Consider the following 6,650-nt stretch of genomic DNA (forward strand, 5'->3'; position numbering starts at 1 on the left):
CCTCTGACCCCACTCCCCAGCAGGAGTTCACGGGCTAGCTTAAAACGGCTCACAGGCCGGATCCGGCCCCACGGGCAGTAGTTTGCCCACCCCTGTCTTAGCAGCACCAAAACCTCCAGGCCAAATAGCACTCCAGCATAGAACACTATTATGACTGACCATTAAAATACTTCAAACCCTCCCTTAACCACATAGATCCACATTGGGCTCTTGTAGAAGTCCTTGTGTCTGGCTGCTCAAAGTCAGCAGATAGCCACTTCACCTCCACCCTGGCGGCAGCTTTTCCCCTTTTGCCTCACAGATATTATGCAAAACACAATGGGCAGCTAGAACCATTGGGTTATTTTTCTCATTGAGATCCCATTCTGTAAGTAAATACTGCTAGTGTCCCTTCAATCTACCAAAAGCATATTCATCTGTCATTCTGCACCTGCTGACCACGTAGTTGAATCTTTTATTGATGCTCTTGAGGTGGCCAATGTGTGGCTTCATGAGCAAGGAATGGACTGGATCCCCCAGAATCACTATTGGCATTTCAATATTGCCAACGACAATCTGCCACTTGGGAAAGATTGTCCCTCCTTGTAGCTTTCTGAACAGTGGTGTGTTCCTAAAGATGCAAGCATTGTGCACTTTCATTGAGCTGGCCACATTGATATCAGCGAAGCATTCCGGTGATCCACCAATGCTTGCATAACCATGCAAAAGTAAAAGTATTTATGTACTCTGTGGCAAAGTGGGCTGGTGCAAAAATAGGAATATCTTGCCATCTATCAACCTACTGCAGTTCAGCAACCATCCACTATTTTCTGCACATTTCCAAGAGTCACAGTCTTGCATAACAGGAGACAATGAATGGCCCTATACTCTTGCATGGCAGTGGCCTCGCTGTGGATTTTCCAACTCCAAAATGATTGCCACTGACTGGTAACAATCTAGCATTACAAGCTTCTGGAATGCAGTCATCACTTTTTTCTCTACTGTCAATACAGCTCTCATTCTGGTGTCCATGTTCTATAGTGCTGGCAAAAACTCAGCACACAGATCCAGGAATGTGAACTTTTGCATCCAAAAGTTCTGCAGCCACTGCTTGTCATGCCAAATCTGCATTACAATGTCATCCCATCAGTCCGTGCTTGTTTCTCAGGCCCGGAAGTGGCACTGAACTGTCTGCAGCTGCTCCATGAACACCAACAACAACCTTGAATTGGCTTTTGCTATGTCCCTTAGCAAAGTATCCTCAAAGTCCTTCTCATGTCCATGGGTGTTGCAGTAAACCTATGAGTCTGCAAATCCAGGAGAAGTGTGTGCTCTGTATTTGCAACATTCATAAGAATAGTGTGGAATTCTGTGGACTCAGTGCTTCTGTCAGAGATGGCAGACACTGAGAAGTGCCATGTGGGTTTGTGGGATTTTTTTAAAAAGAGTGAAAATTATGAGGTAAGGATGGCATTATGGGATGGAAAAGGTTACATGCTGGGAACCTGACCCTACCTCCCAGACAGCCCTGGGTGAGTCATTACTATCCCACAATGCATTGCAGAAGTGTCCCAAAAGGCATTGCACTGAACAGCAGAACATGACACCCTGGGATCCCTACCCCTGCAATTTACATCAACACAAGTGTAATGCCCGACCTGTACTGGCAGCTGTTGGACCATAAAAGAAATGGGAACAGCACCAGGGCCGGCTTTAGGCCGATTCCACCGATTCCCCTGAATTGGGCTCCGCCCCTAAGAGGGCCCCGTGCAGATCCGGCAGTGTCCCTGCCTGAAGCAAAGCTCCCTGGCTCTCCCGGAAGCAGCAGCTGTTGCTGCTAGGCAACGAGAGACGCTGGCCTGCAGGGGGCTGAGGCAGAGGCAGCAGCGGCTGTTGCAGGTCGGGGGGGGGGGGAGAAGGCACATGTGCTTTGCAGCCTTCCCCTCCCCTCCCCCCAGCACTCACCTGGAGGAGACGCCGAGGGGGCTTCCGGTCTGGTGGGAGACAGGAATCTCTGCAGTGGACCTCACTCACCTGAGCAGCTGCTGGGGCTTCGGTCGGTGAGTGTTTGACCCCGTGATTCCCCATAGGTGTGTAATATTGGGTTGGCTTTGTGGTTTTCGGTGGTGTTGCTGTTTGAGGGTGAGTTTGTGCCTGCCTGTGTCTGTTTCAAAACTAAACTCGGGATCATGTAACCCAGGAAGAAAGCCCCGAGCCGGTACTTAGTGCTGTGAATTCCAGGTGAGAGAGAGAGAGGGAGGTTTGGAAGAGGAAATCAAATACATCAGGAGGAGAGAATGCGAAAGGTCTGCAACACGGCAGGCTGAGACTTTTATCTCTCCCCGCTCCCCCGAGAGAGGGTAAACTGAGGCACGGAGTGATCTGATTCCCCTCCCCAAATTATTTTGCAAAGGAGGGGGACGGGGGCTCCTATCCAAACCAGTTCCCTTCCCATCAACTCTGCTTCCCCTGCTGCAAGACCACTGTAGGGGCTGAATATTTCCATTAAACTCTGGCTCCTTCATTTGCCCTGCAACAATAAAATAGACCGGCTTGGGGGGGAGGAATATCCCCCCCCAAAGCTGTGTGGACATAAAGGTTTTTGGGGGGGGCCACGATAATATTCCGGATCGATCAAACACCCAGCTCAGCCTTCTAGCCATCCAGCAGCTCTAGGGCAGGGAAGGAAGGTGCTCTTGGTGCAGAGCGGTCGCAAAACAGGGGTGAATTTAGCGAGGGGGGGGTCCGGTTGAAATCCCACCCAATGCAGCCACACAGAATCGCTGGTGGCGCTAGGAGAGGCCAGGAGTGGAAGCAGGTGGCCGGGGGGGTGGGGGGACATTTGCCCTCAGTCCTGGGCTCTGGGATGGACTAGGCTGGGTGGGTGGTGGGTTCAGTCTAGTCTTCCAGCCTGTTGCTCTCGCTGGGGGGTTGTGGTTTTCATCTGGCTCCACCAAAAAGATCAAACAAGCCCAGTAGAAAAGGGGGGTGAGAGAGGTGGGAAGGGGTTTGTAAGGGGTTAAAGTGACTCATCAACGAAAGAGTAAAACCAGAGTTTGACTGGGTTTCCCCCCAGCCACCACTCCTGCAAACACTGGGCAAGGGGCAGCCCCATCCCCCACCGAAGCTATGGTGAGGGGCAGCAGGGGAGGAAGGAAGCCACATGTGATGGCAGTCCCCTCCCCCCAGCACCCACCACCCCCTCTCCGGCCCCCAAACTCTGTCCCAGAGCCTGCACCCACCCCTCCGCACTCCCTCCCAGAGCCTGCACCCCTTCACCCATCCTGCACCCCACACCATGCCCCAGCCTGGAGCCTGCACCCAAACTCTGTCCCACTCAGCCCTGTGCAAAGCTCTCCTTGGCTGGCTCCCAGCCCCTCTCCAAGGGTTGCAGCTGTCTGGAAGTGCCTGCCTTCCATACCTTCCTCATTCACACCTCATTCATTCAACAGGTCAATTGATTACAAAGTGGGGAGAAGATCTTATTCTACTTCTAGCAAAAAGACATTTTTCTTTTACCTTAATTATACTAGCTTAGGGGCCAGCTATAACATTACCAAGGTTCAATACAAAGTCATATAAAAGTTATACAAAAATGCATAATGCAGCGATTTATCTACAACTGCACTGATTGACTGCTGTGTGCAGTAATATAGTGACCCCTGGGTCTTTGAATGAGGCTTTATACTTGGGGGGGGGGCGAGCGGCGAGCGGGTGGGCAAAGAGGCAAGCAATGAGCCAGCAGGGGTTCTAGGGGCAGGCCTGGGGGTTTCTGGCAGGGGAGGGAGAAGGTGAAAGGAGGCAAGTGGTGGGTGGGGGACTGACTAGGAGGGACGCAGCAAGCCAGCGGGGGGCTAGGGGGTGAAGAGGGGTGCGATGGTGGGGCCGAGCGGGGAGGGGTCAGGTCCTATTTTACTGCTGTGATCTGGTCACCCTATGTGTGCCGTTTCTTTCCCCCCACCCCAAACCTTCCTTTTCGGCCCACAGCTGTTTCGGTGGGGCAGTGCTGGGGAAGCAGGGTTTGTTTCCATGGGCCGGGAGGCGCTGGGGGGTGGGGGGGAGGAGGGCACAATTTTATATTAATAAGGAAATATTTTATAAATTTTAATAAAATAAACATTGAAGAAAATCAGTTGTACAACTATCAAAATATAAATTATTTTCCTAATATGAAAGTGAAAATCAGCGAATTAATATATGATGCAATGTATGTAATATATAATTTTGTTATTATTTATATAGTCATGAAAAGTAAATAATACATGGAAGAAATGAAAGGGTTCTTTTTAAGTGGCTTTTTTTTTAGTCATCCCTGCTGGGGCCCCGTCGAAACTGTTCGAATTGGGCCCCGCACTTCCTAAAGCCGGCCCTGAACAGCACAGATTGGCTTCTCAAAAGCAGCCTCATGGTGTTAAGATTTTTTTTAAAGGGGGGAGCCCAGAACAGCTGCTCTGGAGTGGGGGAGTGGTCCAGAGAACTCCAAGGATTACAGGGCAGTTGAAATAGGGTGAGCTCGAACCCAGGACAGGTGGTTTTTATTTGGAGGGAGGGGGAAACAGAGAAGAACAGCTGGCCGCTTCCTCCTCAGCCTCCAGCGTGCTGCTGTGAACATACCAAACAGGCAGCTGGTGAAGTCTTGAGGGAGGCTGTGCAGCATTGGGGGAGACAGAGAAGGTGCAGTAGAGAGCCAGGCAGCAAGGAGCACCCGAAAAAAAAGGATGCAGTAAGTGGGGAGCCAATGTATAGGGGCCCCTGGGGCAAGTTGTGTTGTCAGAGTTGAAAGAGAGAAAGTCCAGTTGAGGAGGGACAGCAAAGACAGTTAGTAGGAAGAGTAGGGATAGCCTCATCCTTGAAAGAGGAAAGACAGTGGTATAAAGGGAAAAGAGGAAAAAGTTAAAGGAAGAACAGTACAGTTAAACAAGAGGAAAAATAACTTGAGTCTCTAAGTAAGCTAAGAAATTATTAGAAAAACAGAAAATGGTAAGAAAAGTAAAGCAAGAAAGAAATAAACCATAATAAAATATAAACTGTAATTAAAGAGAAACAGACTTAAGAAAGAAGTAGTAAGCTGGAGCGAAAGTAAGAAAATAATTAGGACTGTAAAACAAAACTTCTGGACAGCATATTAAGGTATATGAGAATGAGAAGTGACAGGAATATAGAAATTGTCAGAGAACAAAGAGGCTGTAAGCCAGAAAGGAGTGAAGGAATAATTGTTCAATCAAGAAACCAACACATAAGGAATATGTCTTTATTTATGCTGGAACTCAAAAGAGTAAACAAATATTGTACAAAAGGATAGTTGAAGGTATAACAAAACATCCTAAGAACCTTTCCTCCAGACTCTGGGGTGACAGATGCCGAAAACTGTAAAACTGAAAAGTGAACATATAGCAGTGGGGTTTATATTCTAGTGCATTGTATTTTCTAATTCAAAATTCTGTTTTTTATACATGTAAATTGTTACCTATAAAGTGAGTTTAATTAAGATAATAATTAATATACAGTAGATAACAGTAATAGTTCTAGTAGTTTACAGTATAAGTCTAAGTGGGAATTCCTGCTAAAACAACTAACTCTGATTTACTTCTGATTATTCTCCACTTAACTGATTTCAACTTTACCCCAGCTGATTGAGATAAAACATAATTTGGCCTCTAGATGGCCTCTGCCTCTCCTTATTGCTCTGATTTAGAACACCCCTCCATTGGGCTCATTGCATAAGCACTCTTGGTGAATACGTGCAGCTCCAGCGCAAGCTGGTAAGTATACACCATTCAAGGGGTATACAAACTTTGGCAGCAGTACGCTGATGTAACTCACTTCCACCACAGTTTCTAGTGTAGACACAGCCTCGGTCTCTGCTTTCTCTCTCCCCCATCCTCATCCATAGCCCCTTTCATAGACCCCAACTTCCATAAATGTCCCATGGGCCTCCCCATCATGTCCACTCTCTCCTCTCTGTAAATCAGCTTGATGAACCACCTAGATTTGTGAGACTGAGACCCCAGATTGTTCCTCAGCTGGGACGGCTGCCAGAGAAGCAGTGGGAACTATGCTCCTCTCAGCTCCACCTTCTTATCTTCCCCCTCAAAACAGCATAGTGACTATGGAGGGAGCAGTGGGAGCTGTTACTCAGGAGAGTTACTGTGAGGAGAGTACATCATCAATTTGAGTTTTTATCAATTGAGTTCAATCTCACAAATGTTAAGAAATTTGTTGTGACACTCTTGTGACAGGAACAGTGAGGGTATGAAGGGCAAAGTACAGGGGGCACTTGTGGACAACTTTAAACTTTACAAACCTTAATCATCTTTACGAAACTTTTACCATGTCAGCATAGTTCAACAATACAAACAAATTTGTTAAAATTAGTTCAGATTGCTAAAAAGGAAATAGCCTACAGTAAACCAGTAAAACCAGAAAATCCTAGCATCAACTTCTCAGGCCCACACACCCGCTCAGTAATACACTCCCATCTTTACTCCAAGCACGTCAACAATTATCAACCACAGTCACCAAGGTGCCAAAAAGTTACCACGCCTAACTTTTAGGGACCTAGAAAAATCACTGGGTTTAACAAAACCTGAGTTAGTATCTAGGATCCCTATACAATTAATTGGAAGAGGTAGCCCCCTCCTCATGGGATTCACAAAAGCCAGTATGCTGTA

Source organism: Terrapene carolina, unplaced genomic scaffold, assembly GCF_002925995.2.
Source record: "Terrapene carolina triunguis isolate 2854851 unplaced genomic scaffold, T_m_triunguis-2.0 Scaffold580, whole genome shotgun sequence".
Lineage (NCBI taxonomy): Eukaryota > Metazoa > Chordata > Testudines > Emydidae > Terrapene > Terrapene triunguis.